The following is a 17,660-nucleotide window of genomic DNA, read 5'->3' on the forward strand; positions in this document are numbered from 1 at the left end:
CTTTTAATGGGATTCCACATTGGACATGTGCTTCCTTCCTGCAAGGGTCAGCTCCCTGGCGGCAGGCACCGATCTGCTTGGTCACCACGGTGTCCCATGGGGCCTGACACACAGCAGGTGCTCCAACAGCAGCCAGTGATCTCCAGGAAGCAGCCTGGACATTTTTTTTGCTGTGTGGATTCCTCCTGGCAAGGGACCCGGCTGATCTGTGGGTCGCCATCCCCACCCCTTCCCCAGTCCCAGCGCCAGAAGATCCTGCTTCTGCATCTTCTTCTGAGACTCCTCGGGGCGGTCCTGGCTGTGGTGGTGTTGTAACGAATCACTGGCCAGCATCTGGTCTTGATTATCTCCTCGTCCTCACAGGGGCTAGGACCACAGGCCACCATATCAGAGGAGCCAGGTGTTTCACTGGGTCACTAGCCTCTGGCCACAGATAACAGCTGACAGCGCTCCCCAGCCCCCACCTCACAGGCACCTGCACCAGGGACACGCTGGATGGCCTCGGCAAGTCCCTGCCTCTCTCTGGGTTGCTGGGTCTCACGGGGTGAGTCCCTGCCCCATAGGAGTAGGAACTGGGCGGAAATGGGGTCTGTGGCTGGGACACCTTAAACATAGTAACAACCCTGACTTCTCAAGGCCGGAGAAACCGGTCACACATGCTGGGATTCCCACGGGTCTCCAACCAGGGGTCGGGGGCGTCCAGGATGACTGACCTGCCCCAAGGCACCTCGGGTGCCTGAGGTTGACAGGTGATTGGGGGCCCCCGGAGGGGGGGCCAGGAAGTCTTGGCAAGTGGGGGTGTGAGCCATGCCTAGGGCATCGATCACACCATGCCTCAGTCTCCGCACTGTGAAGCAGGGAGGGTAAGAGTGTCTACTCGACAGCCACGGGCTTGAATGAGGTGCTCTCAGTGAGGCGTTGGGAACAGGGCCCGATCATGGGAAGTGATCCATAACTACCGTTAGTGCTGCCTCCTAAGGTCTCGCCTCACCCTCCTTCGTGCTTCCTACGCCTGCCGTTCCGGCTGGGGCAGTGCACCTGGACGATTACAATAGCCTCCAAATGGTCTCCTGCTCCCAGTTTCTGTTCATTCTCCACATGCTGCCCGATGGAGCCTGAAAAATGTCAACCAAATCACCACCTTCCTTTGCTCACCAGTCTCCCATGACTTCCGCTGCCGTCAGAATACAGGTGACCGTCCTAATCAGGGCCTGCCAGTGCTGCATGGGGGCCGACCCCTCCCTCGTGGTCTCCTGCCCCCCTTTCCTTCCCTCTGCCCCAGCCAGCTGGGTCTCCTTGCAGTGAATCTGACTCTGACTGCCTCGGGACCTTTGCACACGCAGCTTCCTCTGCTGGAATGCTTTCCTCTCTCCTTGTCACCTACTTAGGGCCCAGATCTCAGGTCGGGGGCAACTCCTGTCGTGGGTGCTGTGGTGACCCACCCAGACTCCCTTACACTGGGCCCTGCACCCGTCTCCCAGCTGCCGTGCAGTGGTGGCAGCTACAGGGTGCTAGCCCGATCTCCCTCTGGAGATCTGCCCCACCGCACAGGAGCTGCCTCACCTGGGAGGTTCTCTCAACCCCGAACATCGGAGGCAGACATAGCCAATAACTGATTAAATCAGGGGAATGAAGCTCAACCCTCTTAGTTCAAGGCGGGGTCAACTCTGCAGCCCAGTTCATGTTCAAGAGCTTCCTGAGGGGTCAGGCTGCAGCTAGACGTCAGCTGAGACCATATCCTAGCACAGCTCTTTCCCAAGCGCCGTCCTGCTTCCCGTCTGTCTCTTCTCCCGAAAGCATTCCTCAGTGAATCACATGCGTTCCCGTCTGGTCTGGGGCTTTGTCTCTGGGCAACCTGACTTAAGACACGTCACCAGGGAAACCTTGCTGGATCCCCTCTTCCGGTCTGATCTCTACGGACCTCTCCTTCCAGCCCTCATCACGGCTGCATTTTACACTCACTCAGATGATCATTCAGTTGAGGTCTGTCCCCTGCCCCAGACTGTGAGGCAGAGGTCATGTTGACAAGGTTCCCTGCTCCACCCCCAGTGCCCGTCACAGGGCTTAGCACACAGTAGGTGCTCAGTCAATGTTTGTTGAACGATTGAATGAATAATGGCCAGGTGAGTTAGAAGTGGAGGGGGTGGGGGCTGGGCATCGTTAAGACCCCATGTTCTTCCCATCCCGTGGTTCTGCCATCTCCTTTGAGCCCAGCTCCTCATAACTCCACGAAGGTGCCAAAGCTCCTGCCGTCACTTCCTCACACAGCCTCGGCCAGGGCAGGAAAAGGCCTTCACGTGTCCTCTGAAGAATGAAGAAACTGTTCCCAGAAGTCCCTTGGCAGACTTCCCCATCTCACTGGCCACAGACGCATTCCACGTCCGGCCTCCGCCAATCGCTGCCAGGGAAGGGAGAGGACCGTGTTTGACTTGGGCCAATCAGCATTTGCCCCCGGGGCACCTTGGGCAGAGTCTGCCCTTGCCCAGTAAGGGGGAACCTAGAGGGGGCCAGATCCAGCCACGAGCTGGGGACCCCTGAACTGAGGGTATTTTGAGTGTCCCTGAAGCTGTGGATCCCCCACCTGCCTTCCATCCCTGGAGAGCCCTTGGGTGGTGGCTGTGAGGAGGGAGGTGGGGCTGGGTGAGGGTTTCAAGTAAATTAGGCAGACACCTTCACCTCCATAAATATTTATAGAGCCAGGAAGGGAGAGGAGGTAGGCGGGCCCAGAGGGCGAGAGTGTAGGGAAGAGGCAACCTGGGCCGGAGACACGGAGGGAGAGGCAGAGAGACAGGATGGGGCGATGAGAGACACGGAGGGAGAGGCCGAGGCGCAGGGGAGAGGCAGGCGAGGAGAGACACACTTTGGGAGTGGGTTTGCAGGACAGAGGGAAAGGGAGAGGCAGGGAGGGAGACAGCGAGAGAGACTTCGCCAGCAAGGCAGGGGCCCTGTCACAGTGGGAGGGGTGTCCTGTCCCCTGCTCTTTGGCTTGATGTTGGGGGCTGGTCACGTGTCCTGCCTGAGCCTTGGTGTCCTCCTCTGCCAGGCGGGGCCAGTGGCCCTCTTCCCCAGGACTGTCCCTGGGCTCCAACACACTGGGATGACCGCTGGCCCAGTAGCTGCCTTTGGCCTGTCAATGGCTTGGAGCGGGGATGGGAACTGTCACCCCAGTGGACGGGGGAGACCTGCGGAGGGTCACAGCAGGAAGGCAGCAGGGATGTGGTCTGTGTGATTCAAAGTCCTGTGTGCTGTCTGCGCCCCACAGGGCTGGGTGGGGTGGGGCGGGGAGGCAGGGACGTGGGCATCTCAGGCTGGCTGGTGACAACAGTTCCAGGAAGGAGAAGAATGAGAGCCACTGATCCGAATTCTCCCCGGGCACCAGCCACCGGCCCTGTGGGAGGGGCTCTCAATTTCACGTACAAACGAGGAAGCCCTCTCAGGGAGCCCCGAAACTTCCTAACGACGGAGCCGGGGCTGCGGTCTGTCAGGCCCGGGGCTGAGTCCGTGCTCCACCCCCGTGAGGCTGCGGACCGGGGCAGTCACGTCTCCCTGAGCCGCCTCAGTTTCCCCGTTTGTACAAGAGGAAAACAACAGTGTCAAGGCTGGCACGAGGGTCACGTGTGATGATGCGCAGAAGGTGCTCCGCACGGGGCCAGGCCCACAGCGAGTGCTCCATCGACCTGAAACAGCAGGCTGGGTAACAATTCTAACCCCACCCCTTTGTTCAGAGGAAGAGCCAAGGTCTTCCTGAGAGGGGGAGCGACTTGCCCGAGGTCACCCACCAAGTGGAGGAACGGAGATTTGAACCCGGGGAGCTCCGAGGCCAGTGTCCCCTCCCAGCCCTCCGTGCCACCATGGCAGCTCAGCCCCGGGGGGGCCTGTTTGGGACTCAGTCCTGTGGGTCAAGGAGACGACCGTGGCCTGGACCGATATGCCCCTGGCCTGGCATGCACACTGCTCACCCGTTGCGGAGGTTGCAAAATCCCACTCCCTTCACCAGTCGATAAAGGGTGCCCATTGCAAAACTCAGCGGAGAAATTATTAAGTGTTGTGTCATCCTGCGGCCAGGCGCTGGGTGCCCCTTTCATGCCCGGAGGCCTGGGTGGGGCCGGCTCCTCACTCTCCCTCCACGGCCCCGACCTGAGAGAAGCTGGGGCGGAGGGTCAGCGGGGGGCTGTCGGGCAGCGGTCAGAGGACAGCCCTGGCACGGGTCTGCCCAGAGCCCTGTGGTCACCCTCAGCAAGTGGCAGCTCCGTCCCTCCAGGTGCTCAGGCCTAGACCTCGAGGCCACTGGATTCTTCTTTTTCCCCACGTCCAGTCGTTGGTCAGGAAATCCTGTCAGCTCCGCCTGTAAAATCCGTCCAGAATCCAACCAGGTTCCCCCTCCGCTTGCACACCTGGACTCAAAGCATCCGCCTCTGGTCTCCCTGCCCCGCCTTCTCTCCTCTCTGTCCATGCTCCACAGGCAGCCAGAGGGATCCCTCTGCTCAAACCATCCATGGTTCCTGTGGAAGACCACAAGCCCCAGTCCCAACAAGGGCTGCAGGTCCCCCCTCATTGGGCCCTGTTGCCTTTCCCACCCCGAGCAGCTCTGCCACCCTCTCTCTCGTGCTCACTCAGCTCCAGCCACCCCGGCCTCCCACTGCTCCTCTAACACACCAGGCAGGACCCAACCCCAGGGCCTTTGCACTTGCTGTTGCCTCTGCCTAGAATGCTCTTCCCCCAGCTCTTTCAACAGTTGGATCGCTCACTTTATTCCAATCTTATCTCACTGCCTCGGGGAACCCTGCCCTGGCTCCCCTGCTAAAGTGTCACCACTACCGTCACCCCCGGCACCTTTCTTCCCGGCTTGCCAACATATTATACCTTTATTTATTATTTGTTTGTCGGGTGTCCCCTTTCTTGGAACATCCCTCTTTTCGGGGCAGGCACTGTTGTTCACTTTGGTTGTGACGCTCCCTTGGCAGGTGGCCCGGGCCTCGCACACAGTAGGTGCTCCACGGAGACTTGCTGAACCTGTGAATGGTGGGCAGAAGGGGCCGAAATCGTGCCTCAGCCAACCTCACGAGCCCCATTTCTCCAGACGACGGCTCAAGGATGGTGCCCACCCCGCACTTTGCCCTACTTCAGACTGCAGTGGGGGCTTCCCTGGCCACCCCGTTGAGCGGCCCCCAGACCACCCACCTCCCACCCAGGCCCTCTCCCAGCGCCCCACCAGCATGCGCGGTGGGCCTGACTCGTTTTGTGTGTTTCCGTGTTTATCACCAGCCAGCCCCTCCTGCCATGCCCAGCTCTGAGCTCTCTGAACACAGGGCCTGGTCGGCCTGGGTGCTCAGTCTGTGCCCTGGTGCCCAGCACGGGGCCCGGCACCCCGGGGGATGCATCAGTGACCGGCTGATCGGGTTCGTGTCCCGTGCCCCACCGGCAGGGCCCATCATGGCCGGGAGGGAGTGGGCAGGAGACACTGTGCCTGGGCCTGCAGAGTCAGGGAGAGAAGGGGGCCCGCTTGGGCCTTAATTATAACGTGTCCCGTAATGACAGTGTTATAATAGGCACACAAAGTGTATTAATCTGATATTATATCTGGGCTCTTTACAATAGATACCATCACCAGGCCACAGTTTGCTAACTCACTGTCGGCCTATCTCCATGCTCCACCTAGATCGTTATCGGCCGCCTTAATTGAGTGGCAGGCAGGGCTCTGCCGGCGATGCCCACGGCCCCAGCACCCAGCACCGGCGGGGCCAGCCCGGCCCTCCCATAAGCCGGGATAATAGCTACTCCCACACCGGGCGAGGCTTGTGCTGCCGTCTCCATGCCAACCCCCTGTCCCAGGCTTGGGCGGGGCAGGCCTGTTGAAGGCCCGGGGAGCCGCAGACGCTGACCCCGAGGACTCCCGCCGGGGGGCCGTGCGCCAGGTCAGCCTCCAGGGGAATTGGGTCCCGCCTGTGCGGTGCTTTCGCTTCAAGTCGAAATGAGCTGCTGACGCTAAAAACGACAAACATCCAGGTTTCTGGCTTCTCTTGCGAAACGGGAAGATCTGGGAAGTCTGGGCTCGCCGGTGCCATGCGCTGCGGCCGAGGGGTGGCCGTCCCCGCAGACGGGGCACGGCCACCGTGGCCCCCGACTCGGTTCACCTTCCTGTCCCTGCCCGGCTCCTGCAGGCTGCAGGCGGTTGAGTCCGCAGCCCCTGCTGCGGGGGCCGAGGGCAGTCGCCCGTCTGCAGGGTGGCACGTCCAGGCTCAGAGACGCCGAGTGACTTAACTGATGTCACGAACGGAGCCTGGCACTCGGGCCGCTGTCACTGGACAAGTCTTCACCGAGTGCCCACTGAGTGCCAGGCCCTGGGGACACGGAGGGAGCAGGACAGATATAAGTCCTGCTTTCTGGGGCAGCGGGGGGGACACCCTGCTGTCCCACAGCCGTGTTGTCACCTTTCCTGCTGGGCAGCAGTGTCTGTTGGGGACAGATCCTTTCCTATCCCCTGAAGGGACTCGGACGCAGAGTCCCCACAGCGGGTGGATCCCACCCCAGGACAGGGCCTGTTGGCGGTGGTCTTGGAAGGAAGTTTCTGGCAAGCATTCCCTCCAGGCTGCGCCTGCTCCCTGACCTGGGCTCTCCGACAGCAGGCGGGGTGAGTGGGGTGGGATCGCAGGGGTGGCCGGGGGGAGCTGGGAGGGCAGGAGCGGGAGTGGAGGGTGGGGAAACGGGCTGAGAAGGCACAGTCGTGTCCGCGAGACGGAGCATGAGGACTTTTCCATCCTGGTTGGACTGAAGGTGGACCAATGAGGCTTCTCTCACCCCGCCTTCTAAAGACAGGAAGTGGAGGGACCAGTTGCTGAAATACCCCAATTCCCGGGTATCAAACCCCAATATCCTGGACGTGCTAGTCCAGGAAGAAGGCATTTGCTCAGCCAGCTTGGCAGAAGCTCCTCCCCCACCCTGTGTCACAGCGCTTTCTCTGGTTGGGCGGAGAAATTGCGTCTTGGAAGCTCTATCCCCAGTCCCTTGGCAGGGCACCTGGCTTGGGTCCCTCGGCCCCAGCGCCCCAGTTGGGGTATTGCAGATCCATCCCCGGAGCCACATCTGAAGAGTGTTAGGCAGCCCACACGCTCTGTGGCAGCTCCTCACTGACGTGAGGTGAGGAGGGGAAGGGGGTGAATAACAGTCCCAGGCATCATGTGCATTTGCTAAAAATAAACTTGACATACTTTTGCATTGGGAAACAATGTGGATTCCAAACATTCTCAAAGGGCAGAGAAAGGAAAAAAAAAAAAGGAAGAATGGAAATCAAGTTTTTGAGCTTAGTAATTAATTAGTCTGTAAACAAATGACTCACGTTTTTTTCCTGGCCATTTTTTTCTTTTCCTTTTGCGTGGATGTTTGCAGGGGCCAGGGAAGGAGGCCAAGGGAGGCCGTGGACAGGCCAGGCAGGGCCCAGATGTGTCTCCCTGGGGTAGAGGATGGCGACTCTCTTGAGGAGGAATCGGCCGGTCGGAGACTGTGGGGAAGAGCTTCAGGTGGAGGGAACAGCACGCACGGTGGCTCTGAGAACTGACAGAGCTTGGCCTGTTCAAGGAACAGCTAGGAGACCCGTGTGGCAGGAGTAGAGGGGGCAAGGGAGTGAGACCAGGGAGGTGGGCTGGGGCTGGGCCACACCGGGCCCTGCAGCTGCACGAAGGTGTCTAGCCTTGACCCTGAAGATACTGGAAGCTGTGGAGGGGCTTTGAACCGAGAAGGAGCGTTATCTGGTTCATACCATACTGTCACTTAACAAACAGCCGATCAGAAAGATAAATTCTAAGTGTTCTCTGTTGTTTGAATGAATGCTTCTTGTGTTTAGATTTCCTATATAATGCTTATCTAGGGGTTATGTTTATTAAGGGTTTCTGCCCGGTGTCACCAGAGACTTTGCTGGTCTTGTTTACTTCCGTGTCCCCAGTGCCGAGACCAAGGCTTGGCACACAGTAGGCGCCCAGCCGGTGTGTGCCGAGTGCCTGAGCCTCCTCTGTAAGGTCCTCTTATTGAGGAGGAGCGGAGGGCAGGGAGGCCTCCACGGCCAGCCGGGGATGGAGTTGGGAAAGGTAGGTTCTGTTTAGTTCAAAATAAAGAGACGTTTTATGGCTAGAAAATCTGTTCTGTAAGGCACTGAGCTCCCCAGCAACGGGGGCAGTCAAATAGGAGGCCCACGACCAGCCCCACAACACCCCTGTCTGGTATGAGGCGAATTTCGTGCTGGCTCACACACGCCACCCGACGAGGCTGGCGTGCTGTTCTGTCCGCTGTGCCAGTGGAGAAACTGAGGCCCGGAGAGGTGCTGTGACGTGCCCAAGGCCATGCAGTTCCGAGTGGGGCCACTCAGGCGGGGATCTGACTCTACAGATGGTGCTTTTACCCCTTTTTGAGCCATAGTAGATACGGGTTTGACTCGCAGCCCCGCCACCTGGGTGGTATGTGACCTAGTCACTTTACCTTTCTGATCTTCACTGTCCTGCTGCGTTAAATGGGGATGCGGTGCCTCCTTCGTGGGGCTGCTCGGGGGCGCCAGGGAGGTTCCAGTGGATGACGGCTGGCACACAGGTGCCCAGAGCAGCGTGCCTGTCCCCTCTCTGCTGAGGCCCTCCGGCCTTGGCCCTCCTGCTGGGCTGCTGACTCCCCCCTAGGCCGGTGGCTCCGTGGAGTCCACTCTCTAGGCCCCCGCCCGCCCACTGGCTGTTGATTCACCCATGCCACGAGCCTCTTGCCCTCTGCCTCTGTTTTCTTCCTCCTTTTCTTGGTAAACCCACTCCCTTCTCTGATTGCCAAAGCTCCTCTCAGGGCGCAGGCGGGCGGTAGGGAGGACCCCATCGTCCCACGGAACGTCTCCGCCGCTTCCCCATCCGTCCCACCCTCACCGCTGCTGGCTGAGGTCACCAGGCTCGAGGCCTGGACCCGGGACAGAGGTCACAGTTGGGGGTTTAATTAGTCATCATGGGGCTCTGGCTGGTGGGGAGAACGGGAAGGGGTGGATGTCAAAGGAAAAAAATCCTAGGGAAGAGGGTACTCACGGCCCATGCCAAGTAAATTTTGGAAAAGCCCCACCGAGTACTAAGGAGGTGTGCTCTAAAGGGGTGGGGCGGCAGAAGCTGGAGCGGTCCCAGAGCCGCCCCTTCGGATCTCAGCTCCGCCCCTTTCCCCCTGTGTGAACGCATTCACGTTCCCGTCTCCCTCTGAGCCTCAGTTTCTTCGTTTGGAAAATGAGATAATAACAGCATCGGCCTCCCAGGTGTGGTGAGGACTCGGGGAGATGGTGCAGATAAGGCGTCTGGGCAGGGCCAGGCTCACGGCTAGTGCCCAGTGCGTGGCAGCTCTTGTCTTGTTCTCACCCCGGCGCCGTGGAGTGTGCTGGAACTGCAGCTGCAGGCACGCTTGGGCCTCAGCTCTCCACGTCTCTGTGTCCCCCGGCAAGCCCTCACACCGCTCTGAGCCTCCGTTCATGCACCGGACACGGAGAGGGTTTGACTTCACAGGGTTCCCCGTGACGAGGCACATGAGCCCACGTCAGCCCTGAGCACGGTGCCCGGAACTCAGTAGGCGCCCGACCAGGGCTGCTGGCAGCCCCTGCCCACGGCCTAGTGGTCCCGCAGGGATGGAGCGTCAGGCGGCCCTGGGTCTGGGTCCCGGCCTTGCCTCCCTGGCTTGCTGCGGGGATCAGACCACAGGTGTAAGGTGCCCAGTCTGGTGCCTGGCGCACAGTGGGTGCACTGTCAGTGGGAAACCATAATGGGAGCTTTGGGTCTCCACCAGTCTGATGACCAGTGTGGGGCCACCCCGACATCCTGAGTGGGAGATGACTCTTTCCCCCCCCTTGTGAGTGGGGATGTTTCACCACTTCCACCGTGAGCAAACTGAGGCTCAGGGGGGTAAAGTCACCGGTTGGAGGTCGGGGGGTGTCATTGGGTGTGTGCATGGCCGAGAGTGCGTCTTCCTGCGCCCCTTGGGGCCCGCATGGGTGCTGAGGGAACAGTGAGTCTGTTATGAGAGAGGAAGGGGCAGAGAGAGAGAGAGAGAGAGAGAGAAGAGGGGAGAAGAGAGATACTGATTTGCTGCTCCGTTTATTTGAGCATTCATCGGGTGCTTCTTGTTTGTGCCCTGAAGCAAACCCGCATCCTTGGCCTATCAGGACGACACTCCAACCAACCGAGCTACCTGGCCAGGGCAAGGCAGTCACTCTTGACACAAGCTTCTGGGATCCAGCATCGTGTCCCCAGAGCCCCATCCCAGCCTGGGGACCAGGGAGTGGTTTTGGGGTCTTAGGAAAGGGGGAAGCCCCCACCAGGCTTAGTGTGGGCCTTTCTCTTTCTGCCCAACCAGCCCCATAGCTCTTTGCATATTTCTCTTTTTCTTTCTTCTTCTCCTCCTCCTCCTCCTCCTCCTTCTCCTTCTCCTCCTCCTTCTTCTTTTTGTTACTGTTGAGCACTTTACTAATTTAATCCTCCCAATAATCTCATGAGGCAGGTATTACGATTAACCCTATTTTATCAATGAGGGGACCGAGGCCCCGAGAGGCTCAGACGTTTGCCCAAGGCACACAGCTCCTCAGGGGCGTCGGTGCCCCAGAGTCCCCAGGAACAGCTGGGTGTCCTATTCCAAATTCCCAGGGCCGGTGCTACTGCTGCAGGTCTATGCTCCACACAGTAGGTGCTCAGGAAATCCCTGCTCTGCGAATTTATGGGGCTTTCATTCATCACTGCCATTCGAGCTGGGAGAGCCCTCACCCTTTCAAAGGAAGCCTTGGTCGTCTCTGCCATTTCACAGAAAGGGAAACGGAGGTGCAAGATCACCCAGCCAGGAGTTGTGGTGGCAGGGCGGGGGGGCGGTCAGGGTTTGAACCTCAAGGAGGAAAGGATTCCACAAACAGGCAGGGCGGCCACCGTTAGGGTCGTCAGCTTGGATTGCCATGAACCTGCTCAGTGGGCCGGGGAGAGGTCCCTCCCTCGTCCCTCCCCTCTCCGAGTTCCCCTGTGGTGTGGCTGCCAGCTGCCCCAAGGAAACCATCCAGGCTTATCCCACATCAGGCCCTACCCGATCCGCTCCCCGCTCCGCCCGCCTCTCTGACCTCACCTCCCACAGCTCTCCCCTTCTCGCTCTCTGCTCCGGCCTCCTCCAGTGCGCCAGTCCCTCACCCCAAGGCCTTCGTACGTGTGGCTTCCTCTGCTGGGAACACTCTTTCCACGGCGGCTCCAGCCCGTCCCTCAGCTCTCAGCTCCAACGTCACCTCCTCCGAGAAGCCCTCCCTGAGCCCTTGAGCTCGAGCCTCCCCTAGTTGTTTCCTATCATGTCACCTTTAAAATATACACGTTCTTGCTCCCTCGATGGACTTTTCTTATTTGTTATCGCCTGCCTCTGCTCGTGGCCCAGGCTCCTGTGGGCAGGGACCTTGTCTGTTTTGCCGCCTGCGGTCCTGCGTGGCCCATGGAAAGTGTTCAGTGAAAAATAATGGAATGGATGAAGGAAGGGAGGAGTGGGTGGAAGCCGTTCATGAATTCAGGAGCTGGGAGGAGGGAGAGGAGGCTGAGGGCCCAGCTGGGGTCCAAGACCTGCTTCCCCTGGGACCCCTGCCCTGCCCTGTGGTGGGGGGGTGGGCGTGGGGGGCAGCGGGCAGGGCTGAGCCAGGCCTCCCCCTTTCTTACTGTTTTCCTCCTCCCAGTAATTATGGGCTCGGGCACTCCTCCTTGCCTTCCCAGAATAATAGCTGGGCCTATTATCAGCAGCATCTCTGGGACCTTTTCACAAACAGTCATTAATCAAGCCCTGCCACCACCCTGCCCGCCCTCCCGCTGGAAACCAAGGCACAGAGAGGTGAGGCCACTTTCCCAGCATCACACAGCCAAGGCCGGGAGGATGGGCTGTTTCGCCCTTGATGCTCTGGTGTGGGATGGGGGCTCCTTCCCCGCTCCTCGTGCGGAGGGGCCTGGGAGCCCGCCTGCCGTGGCTGGGGGGCCCTGCGCCCAGTTCCTGGCCCCCAGCCTTCCTTGAAGCCCTGGGGGCCTTCCAAGGTGGCCTGTTAATCACGCCTGGTTAATTAAGGAGGTTCAGCCACTCCGCGGGGCCCATGCGGGCCTGCCGGGGAGAAGGTGGCAGGGCCGTCTCGTAGTGGGGCCCCTGCCCCCCAGGCCCGGGCAGACACGGCCCCGTCTTTGCCCCCGTCAGGGCCTGGGGGTCTCTGGGGGAGGACGCCAAAGAGCCCCATTGTTGGCGTGTGCCCCCTCCCCTTCTCTGGGTGGTGTGTGGGAGGCGCTGGCATCGCTTAATGAGGCCTCCACAGCTGCCAAGGAGAGCTGGAGGAGTTGAAACAGGTTCTGGGTGAGGTGAGTTTCGTGGGCTGGGCAGAGTCCATGGCTCTTTGCCATGTGGGCGCTCCCCGGGGCGGTGGGGGGCAGGCGTGGGACCCCCGCCTCCTCACTGTCCTCCCTCTGCTCCTGTGTGGTGGGTGGGAGCGGATGGAGCGTGGGGGATGACGGAGGATGGTGGTCAGGACTGCAGGCCCACTTCCCAGCCTCCCAGCCCTCCCCCCAACCCCCACGCCTGTGGGAACCACACCAAAGAGAACCAACAGTGGCAGGGTCTGGGGTTCCCAAGACCTCGGTAGCCTGAACTCTGATAGAGACTTGGGCCTTGGCCTTCTGGCCTGAGAGATGCGGTGGTTGGAGGTGATGGTCCCGGGCTCAAAGCCTGAGTGTAGGGGTGATGCACCGCAGACAGAGCCACTGGACTTGCTGTGTGACTTTGGGAGGTTACTCCCCTCCTCTGGGCCCCTGGAGCTCTGGCTGCACGTGGTGGGGGGGGGGTCCTTCCTGCTGCACCCCTGTTTCTTCTGAGGCTGAGGATGCCTCGTGAGGGGCACCCAGACCTGCTTCCTCGGGGAGCACAAGGCAGGTCTGTGGCACGTCTCTCCTGGCCCCGGGGAAACCGAGGCCTTGGACTCAGGCCAGCGGGCCTCGGGAGGAAGTTCCTGGCTGGTGCCCGGTGCTGTCCGAGGCTGGGCTATGGGTCCCAGGCCCTGGAGGGCCACCCCCTCGCCCTACTGAGCCCCTGGGGTCACTGTGGGGACAGGCTGGGGCGAGACCGGCTCGAGGTAGGACACACTGAGGCCTCCCAGCCCCGTGCCCACGGAGCCCTGCTGGCTCTGCCCCCACCCCCAAGTTCTCATTGTAAAAGTCACCTTTCGGAAAGGATCATCTACGTACAGTAACAGTCACCCCTTTTCGGTGTGCACTTCTGTGCATTTGGACTCCTCACACAGTTGCATAACCCCCACCGCGATCAAGATAGAGAATAGTTCCGTCCCCGGAGAAAGTTCGCTGGAGCTTCTCTGCAGTCAGTCTCGCCCCACCGCTGGCAGCGCACACCCACCGGTCTCCCCCGACTTTTTTTTTTTATACATTTCAAACTTATAGGCAACCGCACAATGAACTGCTGTTGTCCCTTCACCCGATCCCCACTGCCGACACTTGGCCCTGTGTGCCTCCTTTGTCTCTCTCTCCACGTGACTTGGACTGAGCCGTCGGCAGGTTGCAGACGTCGTGACCCTTCACCCTGAATCACATCTCCGGGGAGCGGGGGTACCCTGCGACGCAGCTGCGATGCGCTATCCCACCAGCCAAATCCAGCCCTGGCTCCGCCACGCTGCCCCGTGACCAGTCCGTGTCCAAAGCATGGAGGCTGAGACTGCTCCAAAGTGTCCTCGGTAGCTGGTGTTTTTTTTTTTTTTTACACTCTAATCAAGGATGGTTTAAATCAAGCTTGGTTTAAAAGGAGAGGGAGGGAAGGGGGAAAAAGAGAGAGAGAGAGAGAGACAGACAGACAGACAGAGACAGTCTTGGGTGCATTGCTCCATTTCCAACCATGCTAAAAAATTCACAACAAAATGTAAACATCACCCAGTTTGACTTGAGTGGGCTCTATAGCCCTAGGGTCGTGGTTCAAATCCCAGCTCTGCCTCTCTCTGGCTGTGAGACCCAGGGCGGGAGACTTTGCCCCTTGGGCCTCAGTTTCCCCACCTGATAACTGAAGACTCTCCCCTGGTTGTGGCAAGGATTACATGAATGAACGCGTACAGAGCGTAAATAGCAGCCCCTCCGATTGCTAACAATTGGATGCCAGCCTTTCCAGACCTTTCTCTCTGCACCTCCCTGTATGGGTGGGTGTACAGGGACAGACAGAAGCAGGTTTGCAGTTGTCCGTATGGAAAATGATGTAACAATAAATAAATAAATACTACAAGAATAAACTCTGTGTTTCCTACTGCAAACCGCCCATGACCCTACTTTTGCCCACTCCCTGTATGGGACTGTTATGTAAACTGAGTCAGCCCCTTCTTCCCTCAATGACTTATCACAGGCCTTTTCCCGTATCCAACGTTGCACCACTGCTCCATCGTGTAACTTTTTAAAAAATTTTAATGATGTTGTCAGCAGTGTACAGGCTTCCTGTAGCGGCAGACTGACTATACGCACTGTTCCCGTGCCCCGCTGGCTTCACGTCGTGGTGGATCGAGGGCATGGCCCACGCCGGTGCACGAGGAGCGCCTGCCTTTTCTGCTGCAGTCGTGTGGACTCTGAGGACAGGGACCAGTTCCTTGTTGACAGACACTGGGCCGCTTGCTGGCTTTCGCCCCCTAGGCACAGCAACAGACAGCCTTGTGCAAAAACCCCTCGTGTCCACGGGCAAGTCCGTAGGATGTGTTTCTAGAAGTGGAGCTGCCAGGCCAGACGCCATGGGCGTTGGAGCTTTTCTCTGTCATCCTTTTGAACGGCTGCACAGACCCTGGTGTATTTAACAGTCCCCTGTTTGTGGGCACCTAGGTGCTTCCAATTTGTCTTTCCTATAAACAGTGCCACAATGGACATCTTTGTGTGGCTGTCTTTGTGTGCAGGCCCGTCATCGCGCGGGGAATTCCCAGGAATCCGAGGCGGATCAACAGGAAGTGCTGAGAAGAGAAAACTGAACCGAAGGGGCCAGCGTGGCCTCGGGGCCTGTGGGCACGGACGCGGGTTGGAGTGGTTACCGAGAGGCTCCTCCGAGTAACAGACTCCCCCGGCCCCACCCTGCTGGAGAACAGACCGGGACCCACGGCATCGGCCTGCCTGGGGGGGCTGTCAGCCCCTGGGGGGCCGTGAGAGATGTCGCGCCTTGGCTCTGTCCCCGCCCTCTGGAACCAGGGCCTGCATGTGGCTGGCTCGGCCAGTTGGGAGAGGAACTGCCCTAAAACAAACACAGAGACCCCAGGACCTGTTCCTGGGGGGAACCGTCCAGCCGGGGCTCTGGGGCAGACCCGAGGCCAGACCTGGCTTCTCGGGGCGCCGGCTGTGTGACTGGGGGTGACCAAGGGGCCTCTCTGTGCCTCAGCTTCCTCGTCTCTATAAGGGGAACGAGAGTAGCACTTATTAACCTCATAGGGTGGTGGTGAGAGTCAAACACGATCATTCGATCATTCGCAGAAAAGTGTTTAGCACGTATTTGGACATAGCAAGTGCTCAATTAATACTGTTATTGTTATCGAGGTGCACACTGTGTAAGAAGATGGGGCGGTCAGATTTCTCGGGCCGCCTGTCGGTCTCGTTTTCTGTCTCAGTTGCCCCCACTGACTCTGCCTCTCCCTGTCCCCCCCGCCTGTCTCTCCGTGTCCAGCCGCTTCTCCCTGTGCTGTCCCTCCATGTTGGTCTCTGTCTCCCTGTCTCTCCATGTTGGTCTCTCCCTGTTTTCACCTCCAGCCTGTGGGGCATCTGTGGAAATGCTAGAAACCTGGGAAACACGCAAACTAAAAATTAACAGTAACATAAAGGGCAAATCCTATCATTTACACAAACTCCAAAACAGTAACGGCAGAACACTTGTGTTTTTAGCGGGATGTGGGGTCCTTTCAGCTGGCGTGGTGGGTTGTGGCCGGGTCCCATCTTCGCCTCCCTGTCTGCCCCTCTGGACTCTGGGCCTGGGTGGATACAGAGAGACGGTCGAGAGCTCAGTCAGCTGCTGGTCAGAGTTCTTCCAGCCGGCTCCCTGAGCACCTGCTGCCGCGGACCCTGGGAGGCACGAGTGAGCACGGTGGACCGGAGCCCCGCCTCAAGGTGCTCATATCCTGGGGGGTGTGCACGTGCCAGATTGTATAGAAGTAAATGAATACACACGCAGGACAATTTCAGATAGTGCTACATTATCTGATGAGGAAAATAGGGTTATGGGACGGGAAGAGAGGGGTGGGGCTGCTTTACGTTGGAGTTAGGGCTCTGGGGAGGCTGCTGTGGCCTGGGTTCGGGGGCCAGAATGATGACAAGGAATTTCCGGGAGAAGGGCTTTCTAGAAGAGGGAAGAGCAAGTCCCAGGACCCCGAGGTGGGGGACAGACTTGGGGGGTCTTTCATGATCAGAAGCTTTCGCAGAGCAAGACAGTCTTTGCCGAGTGTTTTGAACGAACCCCTTGCCCTCTCTGAATTCAGCTTCCCCTGTATAGAGTGAGGACAGCAAAGCCCTGATCCTCGGTGACCAGTGGAGATGAAATCCGTGGTGAGCCCAAATCTCTACGCTGGAGGGGCTGAGGGAACAGCTGGGGTTTGGGGGGGATTTGTCTCAAAACTGTGGACACAGCAAGACCACTCTGCACTTGGACTGTCTCACGTGGCTTTGGGAGGTGACAATAAATAGGGAGTATTCGGGGCTGCAAGCTGTGGCCCGACCTCCCCGTGGCTCAGTCCCCGATTTCGGGAGTTAATAGCCTCCGGCGGCCGGCAGAATGCCCGGCGCAGAGCAAGCAGACAGGAATGGGGAGGGCATTCCAGGTGGGAGGGAAGGCGTGGAGACGGGAATGCTCGGGGTGTGCTGGGGAACAGCGAGGAGACCAGCTCGGCTGGTGCGGAGAGGTGAGGAGGCTGGAAAGACGGGTTGAGGCCCGGGAGGAGAGGCTGCGTGGCACGCAAAAGGAGGGCGGGCCTGAGCGTGTAGGCGGCGGGGAGCCCTCACGCGCGCTCTGGGGCAGGACAGGCTGCGGGCATGGGTTTTGGTTCTGGTTTGGTTGGATTTCCGTGAAGTATTTTAGAGACGCAAAGATGTTCATAGGATAATAACGTCACCTTCCATGCAGCCATCCCTCAGCTTAAGAAGAAAACACCCCAGCGTAGGTGACACCCCTGTATGCCCCTCCCCGCTGGTACCTCTCCGAAAAGTTACCGCAGTCCTGGGTTCGGTGACTGTGTTTCCACGCACGTCTTTGTCCTTCTGCTGTGTGTTTGATGGAGGTATGAAGTGTACGGAGGAAAAGGCACAAACCTTAATGATACAGTTTGAAAGCCCACGGGATCCACACCCGGAGCGAGTCAGAGCCCACCGCCAGCCTTGGGTCGTGCTGTTCTTGACCTTCACGTACATGGAACCGTATCCCGCGTGCTCTTGTGTGTCTGGTGCTTTCACGCAACATGACACCCACTCGAGCTCTCCGTGCGTTGCGTCGGTGGTCCCTTCCTTTTCACGGCCGCGACGCCCTCCACTGTGTCAATGGACCGCGGTGTGTTCAGCCGCCCTGCCGTCTGTGGAGAGGCACGTCGTGTCCAGGTCCCAGGATGCTCGGTGGTGCTGCTCTAACGCCCTCCTACGCATGTTTGGGTGGACTTTTTTAGTGTGGAGAGTGAA

The 17,660-nt window shown here is 59.2% G+C and overlaps 1 long non-coding RNA gene across 1 annotated transcript; it reads right to left on the reverse strand.

The window, feature by feature from the left end:
- Nucleotides 1-434: 434 nt before the first annotated feature.
- Nucleotides 435-8,438, reverse strand: LOC118496916. The gene is made up of 3 exons (XR_004899472.1): nucleotides 8,426-8,438; nucleotides 5,306-5,312; nucleotides 435-589 (listed from the first exon to the last, which is right to left on the reverse strand). It is a non-coding gene; the product is annotated as an uncharacterized LOC118496916 (long non-coding RNA).
- Nucleotides 8,439-17,660: the final 9,222 nt, after the last annotated feature.

Source organism: Phyllostomus discolor, chromosome 9 (assembly GCF_004126475.2).
Source record: "Phyllostomus discolor isolate MPI-MPIP mPhyDis1 chromosome 9, mPhyDis1.pri.v3, whole genome shotgun sequence".
In the NCBI taxonomy this organism is placed as follows: Eukaryota; Metazoa; Chordata; class Mammalia; order Chiroptera; family Phyllostomidae; genus Phyllostomus; species Phyllostomus discolor.